The following is a 16,504-nucleotide window of genomic DNA, read 5'->3' as shown; positions in this document are numbered from 1 at the left end:
ATATGGGCTGTGCAGTAATATAACATCGCCTGTGCATACATTTAGGTAACACTGAGATCATGTGGGATTACTAGAGGTGACATGGGCTGTGCAGTAATATAACATCTCCTGTGCATACATTTAGATAACACAGAGATCATGTGGTATTACTAGAGGTGACATGGGCTGTGCAGTAATATAACATCGCCTGTGCATACATTTAGGTAACACCGAGATCATGTGGGATTACGAGAGGTGACATGGGCTGTGCAGTAATATAACATCGCCTGTGCATACATTTAGATAACACTGAGAGATTATGTGGGATTACTAGAGGTGACATGGGTTGTGCAGTAATATAACATCGCCTGTGCATACATTTAGATAACACTGAGATCATGTGGGATTACTAGAGGTGACATGGGCTGTGCAGTAATATAACATCTCCTGTGCATACATTTAGGTAACACAGATTATGTGGGATTACTAGAGGTGACATGGGCTGTGCAGTAATATAACATCGCCTGTGCATACATTTAGGTAACACTGAGAGATCATGTGGGATTACTAGAGGTGACATGGGCTGTGCAGTAATATAACATCGCCTGTGCATACATTTAGGTAACACCGAGATCATGTGGGATTACTAGAGGTGACATGGGCTGTGCAGTAATATAACATCGCCTGTGCATACATTTAGATAACACTGAGAGATTATGTGGGATTACTAGAAGTGACATGGGCAGTAATATAACATCACCTGTGCATACATTTAGGTAACACTGAGAGATCATGTGGGATTACTAGAGGTGACATGGGCTGTGCAGTAATATAACATCACCTGTGCATACACTTAGGTAACACTGAGAGATCATGTGGGATTACTAGAGGTGACATGGGCTGTGCAGTAATATAACATCGCCTGTGCATACATTTAGGTAACACTGAGATCATGTGGGATTACTAGAGGTGACATGGGCTGTGCAGTAATATAACATCGCCTGTGCATACATTTAGATAACACTGAGATCATGTGGGATTACTAGAGGTGACATGGGCTGTGTAGTAATATAACATCGCCTATGCATACATTTAGGTAACACTGAGAGATCATGTGGGATTACTAGAGATGACATGGACTGTGCAGAAATATAACATCGCCTGTGCATACATTTAGGTAACACTGAGCTCATGTGGGATTACTAGAGGTGACATGGGCTGTGCAGTAATTTAACATCGCCTGTGCATACATTTAGGTAACACAGATCATGTGGGATTACTAGAGGTGACTTGGGCTGTGCAGTAATATAACGTCGCCTGTGCATACATTTAGGTAACACTGAGAGATCATGTGGGATTACTAGAGGTTACTTGGGCTGTGCAGTAATATAACATCGCCTGTGCATACATTTAGGTAACACTGAGATCATGTGGGATTACTAGAGGTGACATGGGCTGTGCAGTAATATAACGTCTCCTGTGCATACATTTAGGTAACACTGAGATCATGTGGGATTACTAGAGGTGACATGGGCTGTGCAGTAATATAACATCACCTGTGCATACATTTAGGTAACACTGAGATCGTGTGGGATTACTAGAGGTGACATGGGCTGTGCAGTAATATAACATCGCCTGTGCATACATTTAGGTAACACTGAGATCGTGTGGGATTACTAGAGGTGACATGGGCTGTGCAGTAATATAACATCGCCTGTGCATACATTTAGGTAACACTGAGCTCATGTGGGATTACTAGAGGTGACTTGGGCTGTGCAGTAATATAACGTCGCCTGTGCATACATTTAGGTAACACTGAGAGATCATGTGGGATTACTAGAGATGACATGGGCTGTGCAGTAATATAACATCGCCTGTGCATACATTTAGGTAACACTGAGATCGTGTGGGATTACTAGAGGTGACATGGACTGTGCAGTAATATAACATCGCCTGTGCATACATTTAGGTAACACAGAGATCATGTGGGATTACTAGAGGTGACATGGGCTGTGCAGTAATAGAACATCACCTGTGCATACATTTAGGTAACACTGAGAGATCATGTGGGATTACTAGAGGTGATAGGGGCTGTGCAGTAATATAACATCGCCTGTGCATACATTTAGGTAACACTGAGATCATGTGGGATTACTAGAGGTGACATGGGCTGTGCAGTAATATAACATCGCCTGTGCATACATGTAGGTAACACTGAGAGATCATGTGGGATTACTAGAGGTGACATGGGCTGTGCAGTAATATAACATCGCCTGTGCATACATTTAGGTAACACTGAGAGATCATGTGAGGTTACTAGAGGTGACATGGACTGTGCAGTAATATAACATCTCCTGTGCATACATTTAGGTAACACTGAGATCATGTGGGATTACTAGAGGTGACAAGGGCTGTGCAGTAATATAACATCACCTGTGCATACACTTAGGTAACACTGAAAGATCATGTGGGATTACTAGAGGTGACATGGACTGTGCAGTAATATAACATCGCCTGTGCATACATTTAGGTAACACTGAGAGATCATGTGAGGTTACTAGAGGTGACATGGACTGTGCAGTAATATAACATCTCCTGTGCATACATTTAGGTAACACTGAGATCATGTGGGATTACTAGAGGTGACAAGGGCTGTGCAGTAATATAACATCGCCTGTGCATACACTTAGGTAACACTGAAAGATCATGTGGGATTACTAGAGCTGACATGGACTGTGCAGTAATATAACATCGCCTGTGCATACATTTAGGTAACACTGAGATCATGTGGGATTACTAGAGGTGACATGGCTGTGCAGTAATATAACATCGCCTGTGCATACATTTAGGTAACACTGAGATCATGTGGGATTACTAGAGGTGACATGAGCTGTGCAGTAATATAACATCACTTGTGCATACATTTAGGTAACACTGAGACCATGTGGGATTACTAGAGATGACATGGGCTGTGCAGTAATATAACATCACCTGTGCATACATTTAGGTAACACTGAGATCATGTGGGATTACTAGAGGTGACATGGGCTGTGCAGTAATATAACATCGCCTGTGCATACATTTAGGTAACACTGAGATCATGTGGGATTACTAGAGATGACATGGGCTGTGCAGTAATATAACATCGCCTGTGCATACATTTAGGTAACACTGAGAGATCATGTGGGATTACTAGAGGTGACATGGGCTGTGCAGTAATATAACATCACCTGTGCATACATTTAGGTAACACTGAGATCATGTGGGATTACTAGAGGTGACATGGGCTGTGCAGTAATATAACATCTCCTGTGCATACATTTAGGTAACACTGAGAACATGTGGGATTACTAGAGGTGACATGGGCTGTGCAGTAATATAACATCACCTGTGCATACATTTAGGTAACACTGAGATCATGTGGGATTACTAGAGTTGACATGGGCTGTGCAGTAATATAACATCACCTGTGCATACATTTAGGTAACACTGAGAGATCATGTGGGATTACTAGAGGTGACATGGGCTGTGCAGTAATATAACATCGCCTGTGCATACATTTAGGTAACACTGAAAGATCATGTGGGATTACTAGAGGTGACATGGACTGTGCAGTAATATAACATCTCCTGTGCATACATTTAGGTAACACTGAGAGATCATGTGGGATTACTAGAGGTGACATGGACTGTGCAGTAATATAACATCGCCTGTGCATACATTTATGTAACACTGAAAGATCATGTGGGATTACTAGAGGTGACATGGGCTGTGCAGTAATATAACATCGCCTGTGCATACATGTAGGTAACACTGAGAGAACATGTGGGATTACTAGAGGTGACATGGGCTGTGCAGTAATATAACATCACCTGTGCATACATGTAGGTAACACTGAGAGATCATGTGGGATTACTAGAGATGACATGAGCTGTGCAGTAATATAACATCACCTGTGCATACATTTAGGTAACACTGAGAACATGTGGGATTACTAGAGGTGACATGGGCTGTGCAGTAATATAACATCGCCTGTGCATACATTTAGGTAACACTGAGAGATCATGTGGGATTACTAGAGGTGAAATGGGCTGTGCAGTAATATAACATCACCTGTGCATACATTTAGGTAACACTGAGATCATGTGGGATTAGTAGAGGTGACATGGGCTGTGCAGTAATATAACATCTCCTGTGCATACATTTAGGTAACACTGAAAGATCATGTGGGATTACTAGAGGTGACATGGACTGTGCAGTAATATAACATCGCCTGTGCATACATTTACGGAACACTGAGAGATCATGTGGGATTACTAGAGGTGACACGGGCTGTGCAGTAATATAACATCACCTGTGCATACATTTAGGTAACACTGAGATCATGTGGGATTACTAGAGGTGATTTAGGATGTGCAGTAATATAACATCACCTGAGCATACATTTAGATAACACTGAGATCATGTGGGATTACTAGAGGTGACATGGGCTGTGCAGTAATATAACATCACCTGTGCATACATTTAGGTAACACTGAGATCATGTGGGATTACTAGAGGTGACATGGGCTGTGCAGTAATATAACATCACCTGTGCATACATTTAGGTAACACTGAGAGATCATGTGGGATTACTAGAGGTGACATGGGCTGTGCAGTAATATAACATCTCCTGTGCATACATTTAGGTAACACTGAGATCGTGTGGGATTACTAGAGGTGACATGGACTGTGCAGTAATATAACATCGCCTGTGCATACATTTAGGTAACACAGAGATCATGTGGGATTACTAGAGGTGACATGGGCTGTGCAGTAATAGAACATCACCTGTGCATACATTTAGGTAACACTGAGAGATCATGTGGGATTACTAGAGGTGACATGGGCTGTGCAGTAATATAACATCGCCTGTGCATACATTTAGGTAACACTGAGATCATGTGGGATTACTAGAGGTGACATGGGCTGTGCAGTAATATAACATCGCCTGTGCATACATGTAGGTAACACTGAGAGATCATGTGGGATTACTAGAGGTGACATGGGCTGTGCAGTAATATAACATCGCCTGTGCATACATTTAGGTAACACTGAGAGATCATGTGAGGTTACTAGAGGTGACATGGACTGTGCAGTAATATAACATCTCCTGTGCATACATTTAGGTAACACTGAGATCATGTGGGATTACTAGAGGTGACAAGGGCTGTGCAGTAATATAACATCACCTGTGCATACACTTAGGTAACACTGAAAGATCATGTGGGATTACTAGAGGTGACATGGACTGTGCAGTAATATAACATCGCCTGTGCATACATTTAGGTAACACTGAGAGATCATGTGAGGTTACTAGAGGTGACATGGACTGCGCAGTAATATAACATCTCCTGTGCATACATTTAGGTAACACTGAGATCATGTGGGATTACTAGAGGTGACAAGGGCTGTGCAGTAATATAACATCGCCTGTGCATACACTTTGGTAACACTGAAAGATCATGTGGGATTACTAGAGGTGACATGGACTGTGCAGTAATATAACATCGCCTGTGCATACATTTAGGTAACACTGAGATCATGTGGGATTACTAGAGGTGACATGGCTGTGCAGTAATATAACATCGCCTGTGCATACATTTAGGTAACACTGAGATCATGTGGGATTACTAGAGGTGACATGAGCTGTGCTGTAATATAACATCACTTGTGCATACATTTAGGTAACACTGAGACCATGTGGGATTACTAGAGATGACATGGGCTGTGCAGTAATATAACATCACCTGTGCATACATTTAGGTAACACTGAGATCATGTGGGATTACTAGAGGTGACATGGGCTGTGCAGTAATATAACATCGCCTGTGCATACATTTAGGTAACACTGAGATCATGTGGGATTACTAAAGATGACATGGGCTGTGCAGTAATATAACATCGCCTGTGCATACATTTAGGTAACACTGAGAGATCATGTGGGATTACTAGAGGTGACATGGGCTGTGCAGTAATATAACATCACCTGTGCATACATTTAGGTAACACTGAGATCATGTGGGATTACTAGAGGTGACATGGGCTGTGCAGTAATATAACATCTCCTGTGCATACATTTAGGTAACACTGAGAACATGTGGGATTACTAGAGGTGACATGGGCTGTGCAGTAATATAACATCACCTGTGCATACATTTAGGTAACACTGAGATCATGTGGGATTACTAGAGGTGACATGGGCTGTGCAGTAATATAACATCACCTGTGCATACATTTAGGTAACACTGAGAGATCATGTGGGATTACTAGAGGTGACATGGGCTGTGCAGTAATATAACATCGCCTGTGCATACATTTAGGTAACACTGAAAGATCATGTGGGATTACTAGAGGTGACATGGACTGTGCAGTAATATAACATCTCCTGTGCATACATTTAGGTAACACTGAGAGATCATGTGGGATTACTAGAGGTGACATGGACTGTGCAGTAATATAACATCGCCTGTGCATACATTTAGGTAACACTGAAAGATCATGTGGGATTACTAGAGGTGACATGGGCTGTGCAGTAATATAACATCGCCTGTGCATACATGTAGGTAACACTGAGAGAACATGTGGGATTACTAGAGGTGACATGGGCTGTGCAGTAATATAACATCACCTGTGCATACATGTAGGTAACACTGAGAGATCATGTGGGATTACTAGAGATGACATGAGCTGTGCAGTAATATAACATCACCTGTGCATACATTTAGGTAACACTGAGAACATGTGGGATTACTAGAGGTGACATGGGCTGTGCAGTAATATAACATCGCCTGTGCATACATTTAGGTAACACTGAGAGATCATGTGGGATTACTAGAGGTGAAATGGGCTGTGCAGTAATATAACATCACCTGTGCATACATTTAGGTAACACTGAGATCATGTGGGATTACTAGAGGTGACATGGGCTGTGCAGTAATATAACATCTCCTGCGCATACATTTAGGTAACACTGAAAGATCATGTGGGATTACTAGAGGTGACATGGACTGTGCAGTAATATAACATCGCCTGTGCATACATTTACGGAACACTGAGAGATCATGTGGGATTACTAGAGGTGACACGGGCTGTGCAGTAATATAACATCACCTGTGCATACATTTAGGTAACACTGAGATCATGTGGGATTACTAGAGGTGATTTAGGATGTGCAGTAATATAACATCACCTGAGCATACATTTAGATAACACTGAGATCATGTGGGATTACTAGAGGTGACATGGGCTGTGCAGTAATATAACATCACCTGTGCATACATTTAGGTAACACTGAGATCATGTGGGATTACTAGAGGTGACATGGGCTGTGCAGTAATATAACATCACCTGTGCATACATTTAGGTAACACTGAGAGATCATGTGGGATTACTAGAGGTGACATGGGCTGTGCAGTAATATAACATCTCCTGTGCATACATTTAGGTAACACTGAGATCATGTGGGATTACTAGAGGTGACATGGACTGTGCAGTAATATAACATTGCCTGTGCATACATTTAGGTAACACTGACATCATGTGAGATTACTAGAGGTGACATGGGCTGTGCAGTAATATAACATCGCCTGTGCATACATGTAGGTAACACTGAGATCATGTGGGATTACTAGAGGTGACATGGGCTGTGCAGAAATATAACATCGCCTGTGCATACATTTAGGTAACACTGAGATCATGTGGGATTACTAGAGGTGACATGGACTGTGCAGTAATATAACATCGCCTGTGCATACATTTAGGTAACACTGAGAGATCATGTGGGATTACTAGAGGTGACATGGGCTGTGCAGTAATATAACATCTCCTGTGCATACATTTAGGTAACACTGAGATCATGTGGGATTACTAGAGGTGACATGGGCTGTGCAGTAATATAACATCGCCTGTGCATACATTTAGGTAACACTGAGAGATCATGTGGGATTACTAGAGGTGACATGGGCTGTGCAGTAATATAACATCGCCTGTGCATACATTTAGGTAACACTGAGATCATGTGGGATTACTAGAGGTGACATGGGCTGTGCAGAAATATAACATTGCCTGTGCATACTTTTAGGTAACACTGAGATCATGTGGGATTACTAGAGGTGACATGGACTGTGCAGTAATATAACATCGCCTGTGCATACATTTAGGTAACACTGAGATCATGTGGGATTACTAGAGGTGACATGGGCTGTGCAGTAATATAACATCGCCTGTGCAAACATTTAGGTAACACTGAGATCATGTGGGATTACTAGAGGTGATATGGGCTGTGCAGTAATATAACATCGCCTGTGCATACATTTAGGTAACACTGAGAGATCATGTGGGATTACTAGAGGTGACATGGGCTGTGCAGTAATATAACATCACCTGTGCATACATTTAGGTAACACTGACATCATGTGGGATTACTAGAGGTGGCATGGACTGTGCAGTAATAGAACATCACCTGTGCATACATTTAGGTAACACTGAGAGATCATGTGGGATTACTAGAGGTGGCATGGACTGTGCAGTAATAGAACATCGCCTGTGCATACATTTAGGTAACACTGAGATCATGTGGGATTACTAGAGGTGACATGGGCTGTGCAGAAATATAACATCGCCTGTGCATACTTTTAGGTAACACTGAGATCATGTGGGATTACTAGAGGTGACATGGACTGTGCAGTAATATAACATCGCCTGTGCATACATTTAGGTAACACTGAGATCATGTGGGATTACTAGAGGTGACATGGGCTGTGCAGTAATATAACATCGCCTGTGCATACATTTAGGTAACACTGAGATCATGTGGGATTACTAGAGGTGACATGGGCTGTGCAGTAATATAACATCGCCTGTGCATACATTTAGGTAACACTGAGATCATGTGGGATTACTAGAGGTGATATGGGCTGTGCAGTAATATAACATCGCCTGTGCATACATTTAGGTAACACAGAGATCATGTGGGATTACTAGAGGTGACATGGGATGTGCAGTAATATAACATCGCCTGTGCATACATTTAGGTAACACTGAGAACATGTGGGATTACTAGAGGTGACATGGGCTGTGCAGTAATATAACATCGCCTGTGCATACATTTAGGTAACACTGAGATCATGTGGGATTACTAGAGATGACATGGGCTGTGCAGTAATATAACATCGCCTGTGCATACATTTAGATAACACAGAGATCATGTGGGATAACTAGAGGTGAAATGGACTGTGCAGTAATATAACATCGCATGTGCATACATTTAGGTAACACTGAGAACATGTGGGATTACTAGAGGTGACATGGGCTGTGCAGTAATATAACATCACCTGTGCATACATTTAGGTAACACTGAGAGATCATGTGGGATTACTAGAGGTGACATGGGCTGTGCAGTAATATAACATCGCCTGTGCATACATTTAGGTAACACTGAGATCATGTGGGATTACTAGAGGTGACATGGGCTGTGCAGTAATATAACATCGCCTGTGCATACATTTAGGTAACACTGAGATCATGTGGGATTACTAGAGGTGACATGGGCTGTGCAGAAATATAACATCGCCTGTGCATACATTTAGGTAACACTGAGAGATCATGTGGGATTACTAGAGGTGACATGGACTGTGCAGTAATATAACATCGCCTGTGCATACATTTAGGTAACACTGAGAGATCATGTGGGATTACTAGAGGTGACATGGGCTGTGCAGTAATATAACATCTCCTGTGCATACATTTAGGTAACACTGAGATCATGTGGGATTACTAGAGGTGACATGGGCTGTGCAGTAATATAACATCGCCTGTGCATACATTTAGGTAACACTGAGAGATCATGTGGGATTACTAGAGGTGACATGGGCTGTGCAGTAATATAACATCGCCTGTGCATACATTTAGGTAACACTGAGATCATGTGGGATTACTAGAGGTGACATGGGCTGTGCAGAAATATAACATCGCCTGTGCATACTTTTAGGTAACACTGAGATCATGTGGGATTACTAGAGGTGACATGGACTGTGCAGTAATATAACATCGCCTGTGCATACATTTAGGTAACACTGAGATCATGTGGGATTACTAGAGGTGACATGGGCTGTGCAGTAATATAACATCGCCTGTGCATACATGTAGGTAACACTGAGAGATCATGTGGGATTACTAGAGGTGACATGGGCTGTGCAGTAATATAACATCGCCTGTGCATACATTTAGGTAACACTGAGAGATCATGTGAGGTTACTAGAGGTGACATGGACTGTGCAGTAATATAACATCTCCTGTGCATACATTTAGGTAACACTGAGATCATGTGGGATTACTAGAGGTGACAAGGGCTGTGCAGTAATATAACATCACCTGTGCATACACTTAGGTAACACTGAAAGATCATGTGGGATTACTAGAGGTGACATGGACTGTGCAGTAATATAACATCGCCTGTGCATACATTTAGGTAACACTGAGAGATCATGTGAGGTTACTAGAGGTGACATGGACTGTGCAGTAATATAACATCTCCTGTGCATACATTTAGGTAACACTGAGATCATGTGGGATTACTAGAGGTGACAAGGGCTGTGCAGTAATATAACATCGCCTGTGCATACACTTAGGTAACACTGAAAGATCATGTGGGATTACTAGAGGTGACATGGACTGTGCAGTAATATAACATCGCCTGTGCATACATTTAGGTAACACTGAGATCATGTGGGATTACTAGAGGTGACATGGCTGTGCAGTAATATAACATCGCCTGTGCATACATTTAGGTAACACTGAGATCATGTGGGATTACTAGAGGTGACATGAGCTGTGCAGTAATATAACATCACTTGTGCATACATTTAGGTAACACTGAGACCATGTGGGATTACTAGAGATGACATGGGCTGTGCAGTAATATAACATCACCTGTGCATACATTTAGGTAACACTGAGATCATGTGGGATTACTAGAGGTGACATGGGCTGTGCAGTAATATAACATCGCCTGTGCATACATTTAGGTAACACTGAGATCATGTGGGATTACTAGAGATGACATGGGCTGTGCAGTAATATAACATCGCCTGTGCATACATTTAGGTAACATTGAGAGATCATGTGGGATTACTAGAGGTGACATGGGCTGTGCAGTAATATAACATCACCTGTGCATACATTTAGGTAACACTGAGATCATGTGGGATTACTAGAGGTGACATGGGCTGTGCAGTAATATAACATCTCCTGTGCATACATTTAGGTAACACTGAGAACATGTGGGATTACTAGAGGTGACATGGGCTGTGCAGTAATATAACATCACCTGTGCATACATTTAGGTAACACTGAGATCATGTGGGATTACTAGAGGTGACATGGGCTGTGCAGTAATATAACATCACCTGTGCATACATTTAGGTAACACTGAGAGATCATGTGGGATTACTAGAGGTGACATGGGCTGTGCAGTAATATAACATCGCCTGTGCATACATTTAGGTAACACTGAAAGATCATGTGGGATTACTAGAGGTGACATGGACTGTGCAGTAATATAACATCGCCTGTGCATACATTTAGGTAACACTGAGATCATGTGGGATTACTAGAGGTGACATGGGCTGTGCAGTAATATAACATCGCCTGTGCAAACATTTAGGTAACACTGAGATCATGTGGGATTACTAGAGGTGATATGGGCTGTGCAGTAATATAACATCGCCTGTGCATACATTTAGGTAACACTGAGAGATCATGTGGGATTACTAGAGGTGACATGGGCTGTGCAGTAATATAACATCACCTGTGCATACATTTAGGTAACACTGACATCATGTGGGATTACTAGAGGTGGCATGGACTGTGCAGTAATAGAACATCACCTGTGCATACATTTAGGTAACACTGAGAGATCATGTGGGATTACTAGAGGTGGCATGGACTGTGCAGTAATAGAACATCGCCTGTGCATACATTTAGGTAACACTGAGATCATGTGGGATTACTAGAGGTGACATGGGCTGTGCAGAAATATAACATCGCCTGTGCATACTTTTAGGTAACACTGAGATCATGTGGGATTACTAGAGGTGACATGGACTGTGCAGTAATATAACATCGCCTGTGCATACATTTAGGTAACACTGAGATCATGTGGGATTACTAGAGGTGACATGGGCTGTGCAGTAATATAACATCGCCTGTGCATACATTTAGGTAACACTGAGATCATGTGGGATTACTAGAGGTGACATGGGCTGTGCAGTAATATAACATCGCCTGTGCATACATTTAGGTAACACTGAGATCATGTGGGATTACTAGAGGTGATATGGGCTGTGCAGTAATATAACATCGCCTGTGCATACATTTAGGTAACACAGAGATCATGTGGGATTACTAGAGGTGACATGGGATGTGCAGTAATATAACATCGCCTGTGCATACATTTAGGTAACACTGAGAACATGTGGGATTACTAGAGGTGACATGGGCTGTGCAGTAATATAACATCGCCTGTGCATACATTTAGGTAACACTGAGATCATGTGGGATTACTAGAGATGACATGGGCTGTGCAGTAATATAACATCGCCTGTGCATACATTTAGATAACACAGAGATCATGTGGGATAACTAGAGGTGAAATGGACTGTGCAGTAATATAACATCGCATGTGCATACATTTAGGTAACACTGAGAACATGTGGGATTACTAGAGGTGACATGGGCTGTGCAGTAATATAACATCACCTGTGCATACATTTAGGTAACACTGAGAGATCATGTGGGATTACTAGAGGTGACATGGGCTGTGCAGTAATATAACATCGCCTGTGCATACATTTAGGTAACACTGAGATCATGTGGGATTACTAGAGGTGACATGGGCTGTGCAGTAATATAACATCGCCTGTGCATACATTTAGGTAACACTGAGATCATGTGGGATTACTAGAGGTGACATGGGCTGTGCAGAAATATAACATCGCCTGTGCATACATTTAGGTAACACTGAGAGATCATGTGGGATTACTAGAGGTGACATGGACTGTGCAGTAATATAACATCGCCTGTGCATACATTTAGGTAACACTGAGAGATCATGTGGGATTACTAGAGGTGACATGGGCTGTGCAGTAATATAACATCTCCTGTGCATACATTTAGGTAACACTGAGATCATGTGGGATTACTAGAGGTGACATGGGCTGTGCAGTAATATAACATCGCCTGTGCATACATTTAGGTAACACTGAGAGATCATGTGGGATTACTAGAGGTGACATGGGCTGTGCAGTAATATAACATCGCCTGTGCATACATTTAGGTAACACTGAGATCATGTGGGATTACTAGAGGTGACATGGGCTGTGCAGAAATATAACATCGCCTGTGCATACTTTTAGGTAACACTGAGATCATGTGGGATTACTAGAGGTGACATGGACTGTGCAGTAATATAACATCGCCTGTGCATACATTTAGGTAACACTGAGATCATGTGGGATTACTAGAGGTGACATGGGCTGTGCAGTAATATAACATCGCCTGTGCATACATGTAGGTAACACTGAGAGATCATGTGGGATTACTAGAGGTGACATGGGCTGTGCAGTAATATAACATCGCCTGTGCATACATTTAGGTAACACTGAGAGATCATGTGAGGTTACTAGAGGTGACATGGACTGTGCAGTAATATAACATCTCCTGTGCATACATTTAGGTAACACTGAGATCATGTGGGATTACTAGAGGTGACAAGGGCTGTGCAGTAATATAACATCACCTGTGCATACACTTAGGTAACACTGAAAGATCATGTGGGATTACTAGAGGTGACATGGACTGTGCAGTAATATAACATCGCCTGTGCATACATTTAGGTAACACTGAGAGATCATGTGAGGTTACTAGAGGTGACATGGACTGTGCAGTAATATAACATCTCCTGTGCATACATTTAGGTAACACTGAGATCATGTGGGATTACTAGAGGTGACAAGGGCTGTGCAGTAATATAACATCGCCTGTGCATACACTTAGGTAACACTGAAAGATCATGTGGGATTACTAGAGGTGACATGGACTGTGCAGTAATATAACATCGCCTGTGCATACATTTAGGTAACACTGAGATCATGTGGGATTACTAGAGGTGACATGGCTGTGCAGTAATATAACATCGCCTGTGCATACATTTAGGTAACACTGAGATCATGTGGGATTACTAGAGGTGACATGAGCTGTGCAGTAATATAACATCACTTGTGCATACATTTAGGTAACACTGAGACCATGTGGGATTACTAGAGATGACATGGGCTGTGCAGTAATATAACATCACCTGTGCATACATTTAGGTAACACTGAGATCATGTGGGATTACTAGAGGTGACATGGGCTGTGCAGTAATATAACATCGCCTGTGCATACATTTAGGTAACACTGAGATCATGTGGGATTACTAGAGATGACATGGGCTGTGCAGTAATATAACATCGCCTGTGCATACATTTAGGTAACATTGAGAGATCATGTGGGATTACTAGAGGTGACATGGGCTGTGCAGTAATATAACATCACCTGTGCATACATTTAGGTAACACTGAGATCATGTGGGATTACTAGAGGTGACATGGGCTGTGCAGTAATATAACATCTCCTGTGCATACATTTAGGTAACACTGAGAACATGTGGGATTACTAGAGGTGACATGGGCTGTGCAGTAATATAACATCACCTGTGCATACATTTAGGTAACACTGAGATCATGTGGGATTACTAGAGGTGACATGGGCTGTGCAGTAATATAACATCACCTGTGCATACATTTAGGTAACACTGAGAGATCATGTGGGATTACTAGAGGTGACATGGGCTGTGCAGTAATATAACATCGCCTGTGCATACATTTAGGTAACACTGAAAGATCATGTGGGATTACTAGAGGTGACATGGACTGTGCAGTAATATAACATCTCCTGTGCATACATTTAGGTAACACTGAGAGATCATGTGGGATTACTAGAGGTGACATGGACTGTGCAGTAATATAACATCGCCTGTGCATACATTTAGGTAACACTGAAAGATCATGTGGGATTACTAGAGGTGACATGGGCTGTGCAGTAATATAACATCGCCTGTGCATACATGTAGGTAACACTGAGAGAACATGTGGGATTACTAGAGGTGACATGGGCTGTGCAGTAATATAACATCACCTGTGCATACATGTAGGTAACACTGAGAGATCATGTGGGATTACTAGAGATGACATGAGCTGTGCAGTAATATAACATCACCTGTGCATACATTTAGGTAACACTGAGAACATGTGGGATTACTAGAGGTGACATGGGCTGTGCAGTAATATAACATCGCCTGTGCATACATTTAGGTAACACTGAGAGATCATGTGGGATTACTAGAGGTGAAATGGGCTGTGCAGTAATATAACATCACCTGTGCATACATTTAGGTAACACTGAGATCATGTGGGATTACTAGAGGTGACATGGGCTGTGCAGTAATATAACATCTCCTGTGCATACATTTAGGTAACACTGAAAGATCATGTGGGATTACTAGAGGTGACATGGACTGTGCAGTAATATAACATCGCCTGTGCATACATTTACGTAACACTGAGAGATCATGTGGGATTACTAGAGGTGACACGGGCTGTGCAGTAATATAACATCACCTGTGCATACATTTAGGTAACACTGAGATCATGTGGGATTACTAGAGGTGATTTAGGATGTGCAGTAATATAACATCACCTGAGCATACATTTAGATAACACTGAGATCATGTGGGATTACTAGAGGTGACATGGGCTGTGCAGTAATATAACATCACCTGTGCATACATTTAGGTAACACTGAGATCATGTGGGATTACTAGAGGTGACATGGGCTGTGCAGTAATATAACATCACCTGTGCATACATTTAGGTAACACTGAGAGATCATGTGGGATTACTAGAGGTGACATGGGCTGTGCAGTAATATAACATCTCCTGTGCATACATTTAGGTAACACTGAGATCATGTGGGATTACTGGAGGTGACATGGGCTGTGCAGTAATATAACATTGCCTGTGCATACATTTAGGTAACACTGACATCATGTGAGATTACTAGAGGTGACATGGGCTGTGCAGTAATATAACATCGCCTGTGCATACATTTAGGTAACACTGAGATCATGTGGGATTACTAGAGGTGACATGGGCTGTGCAGAAATATAACATCGCCTGTGCATACATTTAGGTAACACTGAGATCATGTGGGATTACTAGAGGTGACATGGACTGTGCAGTAATATAACATCGCCTGTGCATACATTTAGGTAACACTGAGAGATCATGTGGGATTACTAGAGGTGACATGGGCTGTGCAGTAATATAACATCTCCTGTGCATACATTTAGGTAACACTGAGATCATGTGGGATTACTAGAGGTGAC

At 42.1% G+C, this 16,504-nt stretch overlaps 1 protein-coding gene across 1 annotated transcript in view; it reads right to left on the bottom strand.

Moving 5' to 3' along the window:
* Positions 1 to 16,504, bottom strand: part of LOC134983267 (uncharacterized) — a 569,154-nt gene that overhangs the window by 356,849 nt on the left and 195,801 nt on the right. The window lies entirely within an intron of this gene.

This window comes from Pseudophryne corroboree (genome assembly GCF_028390025.1).
Source record: "Pseudophryne corroboree isolate aPseCor3 chromosome 3 unlocalized genomic scaffold, aPseCor3.hap2 SUPER_3_unloc_11, whole genome shotgun sequence".
NCBI lineage: Eukaryota > Metazoa > Chordata > Amphibia > Anura > Myobatrachidae > Pseudophryne > Pseudophryne corroboree.
Note: the sequence above shows the minus strand (reverse complement) of the source record. Positions and strands in the feature narration are given on the sequence as shown.